Raw genomic sequence first — 23,541 nt, 5'->3', positions numbered from 1 at the left:
ACCCAAGATTGTGGTAGAAGATTCATGCCGATGATGCAGTGTAGAGAATAGAACTCGAAATCATCGATACTGTCGCAAGTGAGCTTCTTAGCCATACTGCCAACTCTACTTGTTTGATCAGCCAGAAATAACAATCAAATCTATCTCAAACGAAACAGGACAGTCTTAAGAGTGGAAGAACACCTTGAATTGTGTAGTCCTTAAGACTGAAGAAAAGACAGAGTAGTCATGGCCGTAACACTTTTGATCGTACATGCTCGACAACTGTGTTAAGGTAACTGCCATGTCGAAGGACACACCATTAAGTGCAACAAATCTCCAAACTTCGAGCCCTCTAAAAATGCCGTATTTTCAACAGTGAATTCCATGTAGCGCTGCGATCCCCCAACTGTGTGTGCGCGTGTGTGAAAGGAGTAGATTATTTGGGGGACATAGCTGAAACATAACATGGTAAAATAAGAGCTGGCATACATAATGTAGTGAGCTAAGAATGTAGTGAATCTGATCTTTGTACAAAGGCTATTTGATTTTCTGACGTTTTTGTACAAAACCTTTCTTTTTGCGACGTTAATTATTATTGACTTTACCAAGTCCATTAGAAAGTTCCAGTCTTGTAATGTTATTGTTACTACATCGAAACATTTTATGCCCCATGCCTTCCTTGTCTTTGACTAAGATTTATAATTTCATTTTGCTTTTTATCAAAAAAAAGTCTTGAGGAATTTCCCTTGGATAGTATGTTTGTCCAACGTAGCATTGAGATTGACAATGTTCTTTTCTACTCTAGGCACAAGGCCCGAAATTTTGGGGGAGGTGGCCAGTCGATTAGATCGACTCCAGTGCGCAACTGGTATTTAAGTTATCGATCCCGAAAGGATGAAAGTCGACCTCGGCGGAATTTGAACGCAGAACGTAAATACAGACGAAATACCGCTAAGCATTTTGTCCGGCGTGCTAACGTCTCTGCTAGCTCGCCGCCTTTGAGATTGACAATGTTGGCTAACAAAACAACTGTACGCTATCACTCACAGCAATGAGCAAACTCTTTTCATGATATCGATTTACAATTAGGTAAACTGAGACTGAGAGAAGGAAGTATCATTGCTAGTGACAAAACATAACACTAGTCTCAAGATAAAAAAATGTTAGCTGGTTATATTGTTTATGATTAGACGACAGAGTTCTACAATCGTTAACTAGTCGAGTAAGTGTTAACATATTTAGTGCACGGAATATTTAAAAAGCTAGAAAGAAGTAATTATGTAGTAAGAAAGATAGAAACGATATTAATCAACGACTAATACTAATGTAATTATTTCGGTAAATTCCAGACATATTTCGGTATTATTTTGACTGCATCAATAAAGCACTGCCTTTATGCTTTACTGAACAGGTCAAAATAGTGATGGACGAATGTAGTGAGAGAAGAATTACGAGAGGAATGTACAGATTTGTATACTAATTGGCGTAAAAAAAGAGAGAGGATTGTTTAGAAAATGCTTCCGAACTGTTTATCATTGACTGCAGCTATCAATAGTTATCTCAACAACTTCGTAGATAAGAAAGAAAGGCCAGTAGTGTTAAGTTACAACAACAGACAGATGCCAGAATTCCCCATTGCATTTCACTTAGCTAAAATCAAAATAACATATCTTAAAGTCATACCGCGCTTTTCTAAATGAAACTTTAAATACTGATAAATATTTACTATGAAACTCTTGTCATAAATAACTGGTTAAATGTAAACCTAAACAATCTAAGTGTATACTCGGTGCTGGTATGATTTTATGATTGAGAAATTCTGTTCGTAATCACATGGTTCCGAGTTCGATTCCACTGCGCGTCTCTTTAGCAAAGTGTCTTCTAGATATTGGCGCGACTCCTTGGCAAAGTGTCTTCAAGATACTGATCTATCCGAATCTATAGCCTCGGATTAATCAATATTTTGTGAGTGAAAGCTGGTAAATGGAAACTGCAAAGAATCCAGCAGTATATATGCTTATATGTGTGCTTATATCCAAGTCTGTACTTAAATTTACACCAGCAGCATAACTGGAGGGGGAAACGAGGGACGGTCGGCCCCGAACGACGCTTTTATGGGGTCGCCTTGGTGCCTGCGGTATAAGCCTGTATAGGTTTGTGGGAGCTTAGGTGGAGTTAAGCAAACTCGAAGGCTGTCTCGGGCAGCACACATTCTTGCTAACTTATGCTTTATACTGTTCTAAAGTCAGAGGATTCTGTTTGTGCTGTATGCCGCTTTATGTACAGTAACTTAGCAGTTCGACAAATAGTGTTCGATAAAATAAGTACCAGACTGGCATAGGTAATGGGGTCAGTATGATCAACTGAAATAAGTGAAGTCAGTATGATCCATGATGGCATGGTTACACTCCAATGACTGAGAGTACCAGTTAAGCACTGGGGTCAATGTAATCGACTAGCCCCCGCGCCCAAATTTCAGCCCTTGTGCTTATAGTAGAAAGGATCATTTCTAATAAAATGGCGGCGAGCTGGCAGAGTCGTTACCGTGCCGGAAAAGTGCAAAAATTTGAAGCCATTATTATTACTAATAAAATACTTCACGTCTTCCGACATTTCCCCAGTTGTGACTTTCCTGTCATTTTTCAAGTTTAGTGTATCTTGGATTACATTATCAAAATGTCCTTCCTTTCTTAAGACAGTGGGGAGCGATTTTAAAAGAGATTTGACTATTATTTCTAGCAGGTCGAGCGACCGCGTGGAGGCTCCTTGGTTAGCCTTCAAAATACAGGTTGATTACAGCAGTTAGACTATGTCACTGGGAGTTAAATTCCTCGAACACAGCACAAAACTAGTGTCAATAACAACATTTATCTCCTGGGCAGGACAAACTGTGTGTTTGCGTAAATATATAATTAAATAAACAAATAAATAAACACGTACATTGAGAGAGAGAGAGAGAGGGAGAGAGAGAGAGAGAGAGAGAGAGAGAGAGAGAGAGAGAGAGAGAGAGAGAGAGAGAGAAGAGCTGAGAAACCACTAGACTAATCAGTATCAAGTGTTTTATCTTATGACACGAGCCACGAATGGGAGGTCAGGTTTCTTGTTTTCTCAACAATTATGTCATAACCATATAAGAATAATGCCTTTTATTTTTATAGGAACGAAGTTTTTGCATTTGATAGAAGATCAGATATTATATCACGCTCATAACTTATTCAGAGCAATTAAAACGGGAAAGTGTATTCGGTAATGTTAAGTACATTATATAATGATGGATCGCAGGTGGAAGAAGGTTGAAAGAGAAAATTGCACCGAATTTCGATGAAGATAGTGCACAGAAGTAAACACTGTTACTGACACGATATAAAAAACAGGAAGAAGGTTGATTGTTGGCCAGTGGTTGTATGATGTTGATGCTTTCATTTTTGGCAGCCTATACCAGCGAACCGATCTTCACGAAACTTTGCATACATGTTAAACTGACATCCAATTCAATTATAGGATAATTAAATTTCAATAAAATTCGATAATGAGCCCCCTACGGGGGTTGGGATATTATATGATAAAATGCGAAGGGTTCTAAGAGTATTAGGTTGAGAGAAATGTGGTGGCATAATGAGGGTGGCTGATATCACAGAAGGGGAGGAGACAGGAAGAGATAGAGAGACGGGGAATGTGAGAGACCGAGAGAGGGAGAGAGAGAGAGAGAGAGAGAGAGAGAGAGAGAGAGAGAGAGAGACAAGGGCAGAGCAGGAGAGAGAGAATGTGTTTACTGAAGGGAACAGCGAATTTTAATACTCCGTTCTTTAATTTTTACCTATCACTTAATGCATACGCTTTAGTGAATTAACTATCGTATGCTAGGTCAAAACTTTTACAATATGTCCAACAACAGATGTAAAACTAACAGGCGAAAGGTAAAGTGTTTTTATATTTGTTTTCAAATCACCGTCTTAAGATTTATTAAAACTTTACCCACGTACTGAGACAAACTATAGACAATGTCTTTCATTTTCTTCCATATATGAACAGCCCGTCGTTGTCGGGCAGTTTTTACAATAGAATGTCTTATATAAATTTTTGTTTATGCCTTGTCAGTCCATTGCTTTCCCCGATAGATAGGCCACTTGATCAGCACAGATCTGTGCAATTTTTCGTAAAAAAATTCCTTAACGTTCTTTTTCCTTTTAAAATTACTTACATGTTTGTTCGGCTGTTTCACATGACTTTATTCATTAAAACTTATTAAAACTTCGGAAGTTCTTACAACTTTGGTCGTCGTCCACTAGTACATATATATATATATATATATATATATATATATATATGTGTGTGTGTGTGTGTGTGTGCGTGTGTATGTATATGTGTGTGTGTATATATATATGTATGATATATATATATACACATATATATAAATATATATATATATACATGTATGTATGTATATATATATGTATGTATATATATATATATGTATGATATATATATATATATATATATATATACGGGAAATGAAATATTCTGCTCAAGAATATAACGCACCACCTGGTCTAGGAATTGAAACCACGATCTCTGACCACGATCACTCACGATTGTGAGTGTAACACCTTAACCACTAGGCCATGCGCCCGCACACACATATGTTAGTATATTCAGAATATGTGTGTAATAAAACTTTTTTTTTTTTACAATATGCCTTCAATATGCCTGCAAGAAGTTAAGACAAAGGCTCCACTGCATTGACAGCAACTATCTTAACCAGACAGGCGTTGCCTTCTCGTATAATTTGTTTTCAGATCAAATCCCGCTCGTGTTGATGTAACTGAAATCAAATATTGAACGATTCAATCGACATTATCCTACCCAGGACCTATTGAAAAAATTACTCAGCCCTTTATCTATGTTAGGAACCATTAGTCTGTTTAAAATCTACAGAAACAAATAATAATAGTTAAGTTACTTTGCATTTAGAATACAAGTTCCCCTCAGTTGAACTTAGACTATTATTCTTCTGAGCTTCCATAAAATGAATACTAGTTAAGTACTGCGGGTGGGGGTCGAATTAACTCATTATAACCCTCTCAAAAACCTATGATCTTCTGCCAGTGTTAGAAATACATATTTCCAGTTATAATGATCGCAGGATGTGCACACCTGTAAATTTGTGAGCGAAGGTGTTTTAACTGAAGCATGCAGTTGCGCTGTGACACTGGATTTTTAACTGATGAGCGTAACTCTTTGAAGATGTTTTCTTTTAAGATCAAAAGTAGTCGCATGTTTATTCCAACATAGCATATTAATTTATACATTGTTTCTTTTTAATACATTGCATATAATCTGGCGGAAATTATTATTTCTGCTTGCTAAATGCATATAAATACTTTCAGTTGTCCACCTTTTATCGACAAGCAGCGATATCATTTGACATACACTTAATAGCATATGTCTTGCTGCTAATACTTGCTTACTTTAAATTTGATGCTTGTTTTGTTGTTTACGCTAACAGCTGGTTGTATGAGGTATTCTATGTCCCGACTGGCAAGAGAGTCTGACATTATACTGTTCAGAGTCAACTGACAAAACAACGAAGTCGTTTGTTTGTTTTGTTGTAAGCTGCCAGTTCTAGTTACAACTTTGCTTTTTAACTTCTGCTCTCTGTCAATATGGCATCGTAAGCGTGTTCTCAAGATGTGCTTCATGTTGCAGACAGATAAATAATTATAAATAGATGCTGCAAATTTCGTGCTCATTCTCCGTATACCACATTTTATCATGAACGTAATTCGTGCGAAGGTGTTTCAATATCTGCTTTCTATTTATTATGCATGACCTTACAGCGTCATTTAATATATTTTTTTTAATGAATTGCAGAATAAAGATGGTTTGATTATTTTATAATCAGAAAACTAGTAAATATATTTACTACTCACCGATAAGTTGATTTGATTGCGACAAATTCAAGCTTCAATTTTGACGTCATGAAATTTTACACAAAATATGGTGAAATATTGCCAAAAACAGGAATGAACGCAACGTGTGTGTGTGTGTGTGTGTAGTTGAGTCTGCAATAAACGCGTATGTACAAAGTATACATACAAGTGGGATTCACGATCCTGTTAACGCATGTTTTCAATGAAAACAAGCAAGAAAGTAAATGTAATACTGTTTTCTTTGTAGAAAGTTCTGTACTGTTCTGTTAATGCAATGGATGTCAAAGGATGTAAAACTGTGAGAGATACTTGACTACAAAGACTACGAACTGTAAGTTGGTGCACCTTTTGACTGTAAAAGCTGCTGGCTGCAAAGGGCTTTCTTGCTGTTGTTCCGCTGCAGAACTGTGCGAGTTGTTTGACTACTGGAAAATAGTCTCTGGTACTATTGTTGTTGTACCAGCTATTGTCGCCTTCTATAATTAGACGTGCCAGTTAACATAACATCACGCTAATCGCTGATTGACTGAGGAGAGTTAACTCAAATTAATGGGACACGAGTTCATTCCTCTGGCACACCACTAATATAATCTTTATTCTTGTTTCAGGAGAGATTCTCGACAAATTCTTTTAAATTTGAAATACATTTTGACTGTTAATAACTATAACTGTTAATAATTATAACGGGAGCTTCGTAACAGAATATATAATCATGTTTATAATGTATTAAGTTACATGACGATAATTGATTAAAAAAATAATAAATTACATATCAGCATTTCTTTAGCATGTCTTTAGACGAAATGAATGGCCATTCATTAGAAAACCTCGGTTGATTTGCCAAGGAAGCGAATCATCAACACATTAATTAGTTAATTTTAAGTAACTGGACAACATGCAGGATCTTAAGGGCTCTTAAAAGATATCTCTGACCTACCTGTGAGATTGCATTACGCGACAAGTACTGATGGATATTTTGTCTGTCTGTCCGTCTCTCTCACCTACACTATCAATTCTGGTGTGTCTCAAGATTCACTTTTGTCTCCTATACACACTATACACACTCTTCCTATATAAGCTACTTGCCGTCATCTCCAACCACGCCCACTCCCATGCAGATAATACCACCCTTCACTCTTAACTAACCTTCAATACTCAAGCGTTATCAACATACAAACTAGATATTCCCGCTAAACTTGAACTGCGTTCATGAAAAGAGATCTCGAAAAACCTCCGTTTGGATCAAATTCAATCTTTCCTCCTTCAAAAGTAGGAATACACACTCACTGCACAGATCATTAAAAAAGGTGGGGTTGAATTCATCCTAAACAGGAACAATATTCAATTAGAACTCTTAAAATGGCCTTCACTATAACGGATAGTCTTTTCTTGTGATTTCCTTAAAATTAATGATTACTAGTTAACTCGAAATCTAAGAAAGACTTAACAATTTAGCTGATTAACCCTCTTCTCAAAACTAACACTATACAAAGCTGAAGTAAGATCCACAACAAAACTGACGATGAGAAATCTGTGGCGAAGTATGTGAAGAGAATATTCCAAAACAATTCATTTCCTGTTGATTGTATAAGCAGCTAATTACACATTACGGATCACTCAGTCTCCGACACTCTTCATTTTCATTCCATTAATTCAATCGTCTTCCATGACTACTCACATGTCTCAAGGGATTTTCTTTCTTTTCAATTACTGGATCTTCCAGCTATTCCAAATTTTATGCATTCCACATTTTCCACTCACTCCATGCCAACCTTGATATATTTCCTGCCATGTAACTATTTCTTCTGTATTTCCAATATCCTCTAGAATATAGTTACATTTAAAGAATACTAATTCAAAAACAAATTACTTTTGAACAACTCCCAAATACTATACCTAACTCTCTTTTCTTATAACCAGAACCTACTGTTAGCCTGATCCCACTAGCGTATTGTCCTCAAATCTAAAATAATGTATCTTGCTGACTCAAAATTCCGTTTTCGGGTTTCACTGATCGTCAAACTGTATCCTGGTTACATTTTGTTACTTCCTCTCAATACTTTAAACTTACAAACATATTTTTGCCAATAGTATTCTATCTATATTCCATTATTGACTGTAGTATCGAAACACCTATATCGATACATTGAAACACCTACAACAGGACTGACTGAACCATTGGTGTGTCAGACAAATATATGTAGTATTTAGTCATGGTCCTTTAGGTTCTGATTTCAACACCCGCCGAGGTCAACTTCGCCTTTCGTCCTTCCTGGATTGATTAAAATTAAGTACAAGTCAAGTACTGAGATTGAACGCTTCCTAGATGTGAATGGAATTATAATACAATGTATTTCGTTTGAAGAATGTTGGGTAAATAGGTTTATTTTCAACAGCACTCATCATGAATGCCATAGATGTGGATAACAAATGACTATCGACTACAACCTTGCGGGGTCGACAAGATAAAGCCGTAGTCACGTTGGTGGCTGATTTAACCCTCTCAGACCTGGGCCCCTGTATCTAACTTTACCCTCTATCTGGGCTCCTGAGTAAAAATTAAATAAATAGTTGCATTTACAGCTCAAGGTGACGATTGCAGGCAAACTAATGGACAGAATCATCTGCATCTTCTTTTCCTATGTTTATTGTTCATTACCACTTTACTGGGAATCCAGGAGAGATGACATTTAACCTATTCCCGCTATAGCGGGAATACGGCGTAGCAGGATTAATATTTTTGTAAAGCACCGTAAATGTGAATAGGTTTATAAAAGAAGGTCCCTTCTTTTTATGTATGTCTAATCTTCATCTTCCAATTTAACATTAGCTATTTTAATGTCATACATAGTCTCCAGTCTGTCACTCCAAACAGGTCTAAACTGTCTATGAGTAAAAAGCTTTCTCTTCTGATCACTAAAGAACTTCTGACAATAAGCATAGCACCGAGAGAATAAAAATGTACTCATGACAGAAAAATGATAGAAAGAATATGAAAAAAAGGAAAAAAAAAACCGCACCTTACTGTAAATTGTTACGCCCAGTAAAAGTATGTTTAATTACATTGATAAAATATACTAGAACAATTTTGACGTTAGCGTCTCTAGAATGTTATAATGAAAAGAAACGGTGAAAGGAAAAGAAAAAAATGCGAGAAAAAATATAATATAACAGAGAAGATAAATAGAGATGTATATCTGGATTTTGGAAGTAAATCATTGTAATTAACTAAGGAAAACACAGACTGCATGTTGAATATATGTGTTTATAACTATATCTTGTGTATACATTCTCCAGAAATTTTGCAATAATATATAGACGGAAGAAATATTTTCGTTATTGTCTCGTGAGCGCTTGTGGTATGTGAGGGGGTTAACGAAGCGAATAAAAGCAAACAAGATAAATTACTCGTTTGAAGTGTATCAGCCATAGCTGTCAACATGCAAAATTAATCTGAGATTAATCATACGAAAAACTTAGTAGGAGAATATAAAGACTTTAAGGAGAGAAAAAAGTGGAAGAAAGAAATAACGATTCTATCTCGTCTTGAACTATTTTTGTTACGATTTCGGAAGATAACGTGCCAAGGCTAAAAATATATCATTCTTACAAGAGTTGCGTTAAGTAACCCAATTTTTGTGCTTAACAAAACTTCACAATTTTTATCAGACGGCTTGAATCCATTATATTTCTTTCTGATATATTATATAAGTCTACGAAAACTAAAACTTTAAAAAAAAAAAAAAAAAAAAAGTTCTTAGTTTCAGGACAAAGCTATAAATTTGGAAGGAGGTTTTATGGTCATCGATCCGGAAGGCTGAGCTGACCTCTGTGATATTTGAATTCGGAACGTAAAATAACAACTAAATATCAGTTTCCCACAAACTCCCTTGAAATACGATAAACTATCGACGAGACTTCTACGTGATTGTCACTCATACAGGAAATAGCAGCTAAATTTTCCTGAACCTACTGTCTTTAAAAAGGGAGGATACGTCGTATAAATAGTCTGAGATACACGAAGTCAGAAAAGTCGAAATGGTCAAGGATAACATCTTTTGATCATAGGTCCACACGATCTGAGTTGACATGGGGGCTACAACCACATTGTAAATATAATAATGCCTAAAACAATATAAATATAATAAAAGAGTGCCTAGTGGCAAGAATTTGGACACAAAGATGGAAAAAGATTTACTAAATGTTATACAAAATAGATTTTTGTTTAAGGGAAATCATAATCATGTCGAGAAAAAATAAACAAACATTTGGCAGTTATTGCACCCGACTCCAAATGATAAGGCATCAACAACCAATCTTTGAATTAATATGCCATTAAGGGTAAAAACGATCTTTTGTTTTTGTATGAAAAGGGTAGTGCAGTGTTATCCTACTTTGACTTCAGCTAGACGTAGGACTTAAACAATGTGTGTGTGTGTGTGTGTGTATGGAGTACACCTACTTTGGAAATGTGGCGGACTATAGTTCAATGAGTACATAGTACGTGTCTTGGGTTAGGTGTAAATATTTACTAGTTAGAAAACGGCCATACAGAGGCCATACAGATTCAGTGACGATGATCGGATTCACATCGTCAGGGGCAAATAACTTCTATGAGTACTGAGTATGCATACATATATGTTCAAGATACACCGAATAACCTGGTGTAACCGCTGTCACATATGACTAGCGTGTTTATAATCACACACGTGTGTGCTAACAAATTCATGCAGATTAACACCATAATGCTACACTAACCGTACACAAATAACTCTCTCTCTCTCTCTCTCTCTCCCTCACACACACACACACACACACACACACACACACACACACACACACACACACACACACACACACACACACTCACACTCACACACATGCACACACACATGCACATTTGTGGAGTAAAATACGGAGTCATAGAATCATGTGTCTATCATGGAAAGCTCCTCTAGCGGACTCGGCTAGCAGACCGCATAGTAATCCAATACGGAAGAATATAATGCAAGATTTTATGCAGCTGAAAACCAGGAGATCCGACCTATGGAAATTATTTCATGAGAAGTAAATGAACTATAAAAGGTGTGAAAGATGAATATATTTATTTAAACACCGGTCATCTTGTGTTTAAATATATTCACCCTTCACACCTCCTGGTTTGTTTGTTTGTTTATATATATATATATATATATATATATATATATATATACCGTACTTTAACGTGTATTTTAACCCCTCTTTTTTTTTTATCAAAAGTTAATTTAAAATATGGGAGTTTCCTATACATGGATAGTATTATAATCCCTTACAAAACCTTTTTTCAAAATGTTAAGCCCGTTGAATTAGGGGATTCCTTATACACGTTAACATACGGTATATATATATATATATATATATATATATATATATATATATATATATATATATATATATATATATAAGTCTGTCGAAGATTAACAATTTCCCTTCAGCTTGAATGCGTTGTTTTGCATAATATACTGACAAAGTTTAATAAACAGGTTATGTTGCTTTAGACGGAACGTTCTCTATCGAGCCGAAATAAAAATATTGACGTCATCCACAGGCCATCTTGTGTTTTCACACGTTGATCTTTCCCCATAGGGACTATGTCCGCAGCGGAAAGTTTTTGTCACGTCTGAGTGCACTCAAACGAGTTGATTATGACATTACACAAATATATTTTATTCAACGCTGCTTCGTGCAACATTATTTCATTCTAGCATGTCCAAACTCGGCGCACATCAGCTAAAGTACCGCATACTGTTGTAATAAGAATAATTATCTGGCTGTGAACGACAGGTCTTTGTGTTCGTAGCTAACGAAGTGAAACGACACAGAAACGCGCGCGTCTTACTATCCAACGACGTCATTCATAGCTCATCTTGTGTTTATACACGTATCTAGAGTGATAATTTTATCCCGGGATTATCTCTGCAGAGGAAGGTCTTCTCGTCTCCGTGTGAACTCTAACCTGTTGAATATGACTTTAAGCGAATATATTATATTCAATGTTGTTAAGAAAAGTAAGATCTCTCTTTTTTGAGGGAAGATTTACTTTTGGCATTCTTTCGATTAATTTCTCAACACAAAAAAACATAAATACGGTCGATTTGATTAATTATTGGATGTAACAGGTGCATATCGATTCCGAAGGAAAGAGAGACAAATTCGTTTATATATGTAATTTAAATCACCTCTATAAGACGTATATAATTAAGTCTTATTCCACAGTTAGACATTTTCACTGATTATATTTCAGAGTTGATCACAATTTAGGCAGCTCAGTGAGGTATTCTTAGGTTTAGCTCACTGAGCTACTATTATACTGAAAGCATCTTTTATTAGGCGCCGAGAGTTCTGTTACCAAACATTCCAACCAGCTTTCCGATCTAAGGCTAACTCTCTCCCTTTCACCACCTATATTGGAAACCTTGAGAAAAGAAATAGGCTTCATCCCTTCTCATCTATGCCAGTAATAAATAAATAAAGACTAGTGATACACTTCGTGTAATCATCCATACTTGTATGATGCGCGTAGCTAAGATTTTAAACGAGGAAGATCTCAGTTACTAAAATGGGTCCTCCATTATCCGTCTAGTTTGTATGTTTATGTAAATATATATTATATACACAGACGTAGACCGAACTGAAAGGGCTCGTCCGAAACCATGGACCCTTCCCCACCACCGCCGCCGCAAGCGTGTATAAGTAGTGACTGTGCGTATGTTGTGTATATTGGGCTCTAACATAGAAGGTATATTTCAATAAATGTCACTATAAATGTTAGACATAAACTTAAAGTGAATACATTCCAAAATGGCACCCCTTGTTTAAGTGGCTTTACTTCCCGAGGAAACAAGTCTTTTATTAAGAAACAATTTTGTAACGTATGAAAAGAATTACTATCTTTGACTATCTGTTTATTTTTATTTTTACTTCTCTTTAGTGAATCCCGAATTCCTATCAGTAATTGGCAATCTAAAGAGAAAATGTTTCTTTATTCACTCAGTGTGAAATATAGAAACTCTGCTGTAGGAATGAGTGCAGAAGGAGAATAGAAACCTTATCTCTTAATTTATAACTTACGTTTGGCAATATACCATAAGCTTAGCCTTTGATGTAACTATATCAGTACAGCTATCAAAAATAGGTGCTTGTTGTTGTTGTTTAGCCCCAGGTCAGCTCTGATCGAGCAGACCTATGTCAATGCCGTCTGCTTTTTATGCACAGTGCATCTAAGAGTATATTATACAATACGTCCTTCGTTTCTAAAACAGCTGGGTGTGATAAGAAGGAGATTTGACTTTATTTCTAGCAGTCTGAGTGGTTGCGTAGAGCTTTCTCTGTTGATTCGACAGGTGTTTTTTTTTTATATTTGAGATGTCAGGTAAGATTTATAACAAAATCTCTTCCTACTCCCCGTCATTCTTTGGTAGTGACGCACTCACGTATTCTAAGCCCTGTGATCCATTTCCCTTTCCTGGTATAAGAAACTATACTCATTTCAAGACGATTTTCGAAACCACTTTAATATTTGGTGACCAAATGGCAAAGCATATCCTTAGCATAACTAGAGTCTGCATCCCAAAACTGGTACTTCTTCTTGGGGACCAAAAATATTTCAACTCTTAACAGCTGCTGACGTATTACAGGGTTCAATGGAGTGTTGATCCCACATCTAGGACGGTGCTGCTGTTACAAACACACAGACTTCCTGGACTGAGATAGGTCACTCGACTAACTGGTATTCAATCACTATTGGATACGTTCCAACCTCTGACCCACGAACGTGCTGTCTCTTCTCTCTCCCTCTCTTTACTCTTGTTACAACAATGGCCACTGTTTCTCGGGGGGTGGCTGCTCTCGTACCTCCACAACTCAAGCATCCTCGACCCATTCTTTTCTACCACTTCTTGTGACTCTAGGTGCATTCAAACCTCTTGGCTCTGCACTAACCATATACCAAGACCGTCTCGCTGAGAAAATAAGTCCTCTGGAATCTTTTCCTCAGAACATGTCGTTTCTGCAGATGTTCACATGCAACAGTTTAAACCAAGCATGGGTAATCTTTTTCGATAAGCAGGCCGCATGACACATGGTTCATCATCAGACGAGCCGCACTACTAAAAAAAAGAATTCAAGGTAAATTTCCCTTACGCGTGACATTCAGAAAGTTCTGCGAACCGCAGTTTGCCCATGACGGATTTAAACAGAACATTAATGACATGAAACTAACTGCTCTCAAACCAGCTGCAATCATCATAATCAATGAACCCTCCGCCAGACTCAACAATTAAATAAAAAAAAAAAGATTAGTCGAGCACTTTTTAAAGAACTAAATCTTGATTAAAACGAAATAGATAAAAAAAAAAGAAGAAGAAAATGAAAAATGAAGTTGAAAATGAAATGAAATAGTACTCAATTATATCTTAGCCTGTAATCTTGTGGAAAACAGACAAAACAGAGAAAAGTAAAGCCTAAGTTGAAAACAATTTTTTTCTAAATTCCTTTTTGTTGTTGAGAATCGCAACTGTTTGAGTGGATAGAAATTCATCCAAACCTTCCGCACAGAAGCTTCCATGGACTATATCCAGTTACCTACATTGTATTCTCTTCCTGACAAATATACGTTTTGTCTGACTCAACGTAGTTATAAATAGAAATAGTGGAAGATAATGTTCGTCGTTATAGAGATACTAATGACGTGTTCTGCGTTTACTTGCGGTTCTGAGCTCAAAACCTCCCACAAATATAGAATGGCGATATTTATAGAATGTAATTAAAGTGAAAGCAAGGGGAGAAATTAGTGTAATTCATTTGGTGTGAATATTGCTTGACAGCTGATTGAAGACTATTCAAACAATCACAACTAGTAACACACACACACACACACAGTAAATTGATTTGCGTAAAAAGGTCAACAAGAAGAGCACTCCATCTAATGAGAGTTCAATATTAATGGATGTGTTTCACTCCACATGCATTACACGCGCTACTAATAGTTTCACGCTGATGAACGTACTTGTCATGCACGTGAAACTATTAGTAGCGCGTGTAATGCATGTGGAGTGAAACACATCCATTAATATATATATATATATATATAATTATGTGTATTTCTTCTATCTTAATGAATAAAAATTCTTCTGATAGAATAAATGGGTTAATAGAAACCAATGTAGCAAAGAACACAAAATAACTGTGGTTAGCTCATGCTTTCCCTGATGAGAAGGTTACAATTTTAATATCAAAGATCCCTATGGATCACACAGGTTGTAATCCTTTGAAACATATGTAGGAATAAAGTATGCAATTTCAACATGCGTTTTCTCCAATCCTTAAATTCTTATATATATATATATATATATATATATATATATATATTTATCAACTGCACACCAAACACTAACCTTCTTCATGAAGATTGAGACTGCCGTTTTCCCTTCTCCATTTCTTATTACAATTGCTACATTAAACAAAATCTTATCACTTAACAATGTTAGACAATATGATAACCAACGCGTGGAAACTAAACAGCAGTTTTAAATCTCTCTTCTCAGTAACGTAGAATTTCAATGTGCTAATCATTCTAATGCATTAATCATACGAATACATTGTTGAATATATCGATGAAAATCACAAAATTGCGAAGCTAAAATCTCAAACTGTTGCGATTCTGAACAACAAAAAGGAATTTAGAAAAAAATTGTTTTCAACTTAGGCTTTACTTTTCTCTGTTTTGTCTGCTTTTCACATTAGATTTCTTAACACAAGATTACAGATTAAAATATAATTGAGTACTATTTTATTTCATTTTCAACTTCAGATTTCTTTTTTTTTTATCTATTTCGTTTTAATCAAGATTTTGTTCTTTAAAAAGTGCTCGACTAATCTTTTTTATATATTTAATTGTTGAATCTGGCGGAGGGGTCATTGACTACGATGATTGCAGCTGGTTTGAGAGCATATTGCTCCAGAGCAAAGGAGTTTACATATACTGTAGTTAATAATTCGTATGAATCATGGTAGCTTCTATTTTCGTTGAAGCCTTTTTTAAGAAGACTGCAGCAGCATCAACTTCAAAGCTAGATGTCTATGATGTTACGATTCGGTCTTCACGCAAAGAAATATTACAACTCACGAGTGTTCATCGACACGGCAAAAAATAAAGATCAAAGTCACGATAGTGCGATTGTTAATTTCATGATTTCTTTATGCTAAACTTTTAGCATGAGAATTCCTATTCATGTATATTCAATTCATTCTATATAACTTTCCCACCGTTTTTCAAAGGGCATAAATCTCGATAATTACATGAAGATGAAACAGAGACAGCCAAGCAACTAAGCTAAATTAGGTTACAGCGTTTCAGACGATTTCAGAATGTACAACTACGTCATGTATGAATCTTCCTCGGATATTTTGTTACTGGATGTGTGCATAGTACCAAACTGGATTAAGGGATTTATTTTTGATACACTAAGCCTCTGATCCATGTACAATTTATGCTGTAATTTTAGGCTTTTCTAGTAACGGGAGCCGTATTCAGCTCATCCCAGTGAGCTCAAGATAGTTGATCAAGAATAGATAAAACATAAAAATTGCATCTATAACAACTCTTTTATATGTGTAAGATTTCATAAGGGAGAAATTGGGAATCCTTAAAAGAAACATCGAAAAGATTTAATGAGAGGGCCAACATCTAATTCGGGAATGGCTGGACTTATGTCCATAGAGGGAACATGTATACCACTACATAATGAAATCTCTATGACTGGTATAGAACTAACTACAGTGGAAAAACAAAACAGCTTTAGATAAAGTATTTGATAGCAAGCCAGTTAGTGAAATAAGCGCTAATCTCAGTTGAATATGGCTTCCACTACTGAGAGGTAAATATAAATAACCTAAAATTGCAACGGTGATTCATGTACACATGAATCAATGGCTTAATGAATATCGTCACCGCTACTTTCGAAATAAAGATTCCTAATTCAACAACAGTCTGATACTATGTAGCACCGCAAAATGAAAACACGTAAAGGATATTGGAAATCGAAGATTAGAATTTACGGTCGATCTATGATAACCACCCTCTTATTTTGATTATTGTCTACTTATTTTTGTTAGGGGTGGAAAAAGAAAGATATCTTTCCTAAAGATATTAGCAGCGTGAATGAAATATAATGGCATCAACAGAAAATTGAAACTGCCTCGTAGTTTATGTAAGCGATGAACTTACCTATTAGTCTGTAGCTCTTGCCAACGCATCTCAATATTTATCGTCAAATTATGGTGAGGAAGTGTTTTCTTAAGTTTAGCTCAAATAGTTATCAAAACAACTATTTAGCTTCATATTACACGGATTGTTTGAGACGCGAGAAAAAAATGACTTCATATCTTCTCTTAATTATTTTTGTATTCTCCACACATGCTTTATATATATATATATATATATATATATATATATATATATATATATATGTGTGTGTGTGTGTGTGTGTGTGTGTGTGTGTGTGTGTGTGTGTATAACACCGTTTCCTTTTTTTTTTCGTGTTGTGCATCTCAATATAGGTTTTACCAGAATGTTATTACTTTGGGAAATTTAGTAAAAAAGTAAATAATAATTTTTCAAGCTTGGAAGTCTTGTAGCTCTGAAGCATCAGTTTGTGTCAGGTAAAAAATGAACGAATCAATTGTACCTCAATATTTATCTTGGAATAATAAGTCTAGATAATAATAAAATAAAAAGTACTAGTGCATAAACTTTAGCTATTCACATCTGCTTCGTTTAACCAATGTGGTTAAAAATATTTTTGAAACATCGAGTTAAGTATTTCTCTATCCATTTTTTTAAAGAATCCAATGACGTAACGCCATGTTCTTTCTTTTCACGTTAATTTTCCAAATCTATCTTTCCACTTCACAAATATAACTAATGACCAAATTGAAAATCTGGTTAATTTTCTCTATATTTTATAGCGTTACTCTTTCTTCATTCTAACAATAAAAAGTAAACCACAAGTAAAAGAATGCTGCAAATGTATTTTACATGAGTGTCAGAAAGAACAATAAGATAAGAAGGTTCAAATTGCCTGAAGCCATCAACAAGATTTGATAAATGTTTTGCCTCGATGTCATAAGTTCACATCTGAATTACAGGAAAGTTTGAATTACTAAATTCATTAGTGCGTCGAACAAAATTCCACGTGTTATTTAGTTACGGACCTTTACGTTCTGAATTCAAATCCTGCCGTGATTCAACTTTGCATTTCATCCTTCTATCGTTAATAAAATAAAATACCAGTCTAGTACATGAATCGCGTTATGTTCTCACAACGCGTCCTACATATGAATAGGATTATAACAAAAGAGCTTATTCCCTTAGAAGATCTTTTCCTTTTCATCGGCAGATCGAGAAATTAATTTTTTGTAACTAAACACTTTCAAACTTTGGACACTGGTAGAATGGGTTATACACCGCCGGAAGTTGTTGTTGACAAGCAACAGCAGTAATTTTATTCAGCTGAATACACGTCATTGATTGGTTGAAATTACCGAAATACGACAAATTTAACACGAAATAACTTCGTAAATAGAAACTTTTCTCAAAAACGCTAAGAGTAAAAGATGTTTTATATGACACATTCGACCAGTGTCCGAAAGTGTTTAGTTACAAAATATAATTTCTTGATCTGCCGATGAAAAGGAAAAGATCCAAGAATCGTAGTCGTTGTCGTTGTCACCGCCGTCGTCGTCGTTGTCATGTTTCGCACGTTTTTTACAGTGCGGCGATGACTACAATGAAAGCTTTCCCGATTAAGCACGAGTTCTCCCATAGGAAGAAATCGTAACGTTACTTCGTTCTGACTACCTCACCGTATTTTTGTGGCAGAGATATATGAGGGTGGTTTGCCATTGCCTTCCCCAACTGGTTGACCGTTGGCCCACAGGGAGCTCATCCGTTCTTCGGGAGGACTTTTTTTTAGTCCTGCACAGTATCCAGGCATCCTCCTTACCTACTACTCGTACCATATAAGCCAATACTACATGATCGAGTGGTTGGTGACTAAACCGGCTCTTCCACTTGAATAACTCTGAAGAGTGTTTGATGAATAATTTATTTTCAAAAATGCTCATCTTAAATACCATAGACGTGGTTTGCAAATGGCTATCGATTGCAGTTTGCACTTGTATCGGCCACAATCCAAGAAGTCTATTCTATCATCTGAGCCCTAAATGTTTAAGGTTTAGCTAAACACTTCGCGGAAGTATTCAACGCTAACAAGTCAATGAGGGAGCCCATATGAGATGGCTCTGTTAGAAATAGCAACCAAATCTCCCTCAACTCATACCCTACTGTCTTTAGAAAAGAAGGATGCATTGGATAATTGTTTGATGGATTTCCATCGTTCGGCGATAAGGATTCAGGTGTTCGATTATCTGAATTAAATCTTCATTGAATTAACGTATCGGTGGCTGAATATTCCACAGACATATGTAATATAATTCTCAAGGAGAATCAGCATAACGCAGTGTGAGTAGGGTGTTGAGTAGGTTGTATCTTTCAATTATAAATATAAGCCATCTGATAGGCTTTTAGACAGTTTTTGTCTCCCCAATTTCATCCACGAGGTATGAGACTATCTGAGGCTAAAGAAAATTGTCCAAGGTGTCACGTAGTGGGATCGAAACTGGGATTTCATGGTTGTGAAGAGAATTTCTTAACCATTCGGCAATACTGTGCGTATGCTGGCTAATACGTATCCCTCAAAAGATAGGATGGTCTTTAATTCGTTTTTAACGTTGTAACTGGAAGTAGATAAAGCTACAAATAATAGCTTGTAGAATATTTGGTTTAAAAAAACCCTGGATGGAAAAAAAATTGAAGGCTTCCCATGGAACACGAACTCAAATCTTCTGTAAACATGAAAGACTTTGATCACAGATCTGCTTTAACAGGTCTGGCCTAGGGCTAAAAAGCAATATTAACGAATTAATTGTTAATAGAAAACTGATGCAAAATTTTCAGTAAAGTATTTTCTTATATGCTACATGAACGATAACGTTAATTTATGCTTGTGTATCTAAATAGTCCTTGACTAATTCTCGGTAGATATTAAAGTTTATCTAAATAAACAGCGCTAAGTTAGTAAAACCAGAATCATGTTTTCTTTTCTGCTTTTACAAATGTGGTACAATGCCGATGTAGATTAGTCTTGTATAAAGAAGCTGATAAGCTTCTGCATGCGTATCTTATCTACTCTTTAGGTTGCCTCACAGAAACAGGCAATGTGCACGAGAATTTGCAGAGATACTTCCTACTAAGATTATGCGTCGTCGATAACCTTCAAAACCCAAAACGTGTTGAAAATTATTCACCGGAACCAACTTCTATGAATAGTATTTTACAAACTCGAATGACTGCTAAAGTCACATGATCATGAATGAAGTTAACTATTTGTTCGTGTGGGAGACGGTAATGTCCAGAAATCACTATTAACTAATCCTTTCTGCCTAAAGCACAAGGCTTGAAATTATGGGGGAGAGGGTAATTTGATTACATCGACGCTTCCCCACAGTTCTCGACTGGTGCTTATTTTTACAACCCTGAAAAGATGAAAGGCAAAGTCGACCTCAGCGGAATTTGAACTCAGAACGTAACGACGGACAAAATGCCGCTAAGCATTTAGCCCTGTGAGCTAACGATTTGCCAGATCGATTTCATCTAAAGTTTATCATATATTTTACTTCTTTTAATCATTGGATGGCGGCCACGCTGGAGCATCATTTAGACGAGTTTAGTCGGAGAAATCGACCCTAGAACTTATTTTTTCAAGTCTAGTACTTATTTTATGGGGACGAAAACAAATCATTACCGTTTGTGAAGTGATGATGACGGACAAACACGCACGCGCGCACACACAGTCACACATACGATGGGCTTCTTTCAGTTTCCATCTGCCAGATCCACCCAGAAGGCTTTGGTCGGCTCGGATCTTTAGTAGGAGACACTTGCCCAATGTGCCAAGCAATGGGACTGAACCAGGAACCATGTGGTTGGGAGGCTAGCTTCTTACCAGACAACCACGCCCGTTTATATTCTGTTACTGCTTCGCTGTCCTATCCACATAGAAGACTGAGGTGACACTTTCCACTGTCAAGCACTTTTCTAAGTATTTTAGCATTTCGAAGGAGTGTTGTTTTCTGTAAGTTCCTCACCACGATGTTGCCGCTGAGTTTTTAAAAATAGCTTTCAATTTACACAGTACCAAGCGCCCCCACAGCAACTGGGACCACTTCAACCATTTCCATTGCCCACGAATGTTTTACCTCCCATGCTAGTTATTCTTTTATTTGTTTCAGTCATTTGACTGCGGCCATGCTGGAGCACCACTTTTTAGTCGAGCAAATCGACCCCAAAGCTTATTCTTTGTAAGCCTAGTACTTATTCTATCGGTCTCTTGCCAAACCGCTAAGTTACGGAAACGTAAACACACCAGCATCGGTTGTCCAGCGATGTTGGGGGAACAAACACAGACACACAAACGTATACATATGGGATGACAGACACTCTCCTCATAGTCCACGTTCTTGCAATTTCGTCTTTTCGTAGTCTGTACTTTTCAATCTTTTCTAGTTCTTTATCACTTATGCATGCATCTCCAAGTATTGCAATATCTATGACCTTGGTTTCCTTTTTTCCTTTTATCTAGCACACAAATATCTGAACTCTGAGCCTCGATTAGGGAGTCAGATTGGATTGTAAAATATTTTGTTCCTTGTTCTCGATGGCTCCTTCTGGTTCATGTTGTACTATTTCCGAACTCTCTTCAGGCCGTATGTTTCACATAGCCTCCAGTGGACGAACTTAGCCGCGTTATCGTGCCTTCTTTTGTAGTGCTTTTGGGGCAGCTTGCTACACTCACTCACAATATGTAAGATTGTTTCGTTTCTGATGTCACACATCCTACAAAGGGGTGATTCGCTATTCTTATCTATTTGGAACTTGGTGTTCTCAGAGTGTATTCCTGGGAGCTGCATATCAATGCCTCAGTGCATTCTTTCAGATAATTTTTTCCTAGCCATCTCCAAGTGTTGATCTCGTCTTTTCCTTCGATTTCTCTGAGGTATTACCCATGCAGTAGTTTCATTTTCCAGTTGTTTACTCTTTCTTCTTCATCATGTTTTTTTAATGTTTGTGGGTGCATCGCGTTTTCGGTAGGTATTATATTGTTAATTCTAACAGCGGCATGCAAGGATTCACTCTCCTGTTTGATGTACCATCCCAGAATGTTCTCGTCGAGCAAAAGGGCAAAATCTCGCTCGATCTCGTTTTACAGTTGACAACACAGATCTTGCATTCTATGAGACGTCTTCCACCCCTGTTCTTCAGTATCGCTTTTGGAGTGTATTTTCTTGTTAATTGTCATCACTTTTCTAATTTTCCTGCCCATTTCCTCAAGTTCGTTCTTTGTCCACCTAACAACACCTGCGCCGTATCGCATTAAGGAATCAGCCCATGTGTTAATTGTCCTGATTTTGTTTTTCCATTAAGTCTACTTCCCATAATTAACTTGGTTCTCCTGAGATATTCTTGCCTAAAGCTTTCCTTCATTTCACTTTCCTTGATTTTATCGTATTCTAAAATCCCCGGATATTTATATCCATTAGTCGCAGTATCCTTAATTTTCTCGCCGTTGGGCAGCTCTACACCACCAGACGATACTACTTTGCCTCTTTGTATTATAAGCATACTACACTTTTTAATCCCAAATTCCATTCCGATATCCTTACTGAATATCTGCACTGTTGAAACTAGGCCATTTATTTCACGTTCGGTCTTTTCAAAGATTTTTCAGTCATCCATATATAACAGATGATTTAATTTTCCTCAATTTTTTAAGGGGTACGCCGATGTCACTTTGCGTAGTATCTGTGTAAGGGGTATCATACAAATCACAAACAGCAATGGTGATAGGTTGTCTCCTTGAAATATGCCTCTCTATTAGTTCTCTTTATCACAGGTTTTGTTGAAGCTCCTGGAGTCTTGCATGTATCGCGGGCTTGCTACCTGCAGCCTACGGTACCATGCTGTCCGTTCTTTTCAGCTATCTAATACTTTCCTGATTATTCTGGCCGTGCCAAGGTGACAAACCTTTTGTAACAGTTCTACTGGGCTCTCTATTCCTATTTCCTTTGTATTCCCCTTGATGCTTTCTGATACTGTTCCCAAGGAACCAACAATAATTGGCACTACTTTCACCTTCATTTTCCATTGCTGGGCTATTTCGTACTTAAGAGGGTTGTATTTATCTATCTGTTCGCCTTCTTTCTTGATTATTCGTGGGTGAAAGGGGCATGTAACATCAACTATATAACATATGTAGTGCACCTTGTCCACCACCGCTAGGTCCGGTCTGTTATGCTCTAGCACCTGATCTGTTTGGATTGGGAAATCCCAAAGGTCTCTTTTTTTAGCGTTCCTTTCACCAGTCATTTTTTTAACCAGCAACTTCTGTTGTGGCTACATGGAATTGAATGTGTAGTCCCTTCTTACGTAATTCTTCTTCATATCCTTTTTGTACTTCTTCCTTTGTTTTCC

General features: G+C 36.4%; 1 protein-coding gene across 1 annotated transcript in view; it reads left to right on the top strand.

The window, feature by feature from the left end:
* Nucleotides 1–23,541, top strand: part of LOC149135680 (uncharacterized) — a 40,387-nt gene that overhangs the window by 8,805 nt on the left and 8,041 nt on the right. The gene's annotated exons all lie outside the window — the stretch shown is intronic.

Source organism: Octopus bimaculoides, chromosome 5 (assembly GCF_046866305.1).
Source record: "Octopus bimaculoides isolate indiv1 chromosome 5, ASM4686630v1, whole genome shotgun sequence".
NCBI classification, from domain to species: Eukaryota; Metazoa; Mollusca; class Cephalopoda; order Octopoda; family Octopodidae; genus Octopus; species Octopus bimaculoides.
The sequence above is the reverse complement of the archived record's forward strand: the minus strand, read 5'-3'. Positions and strand labels throughout refer to the sequence as shown.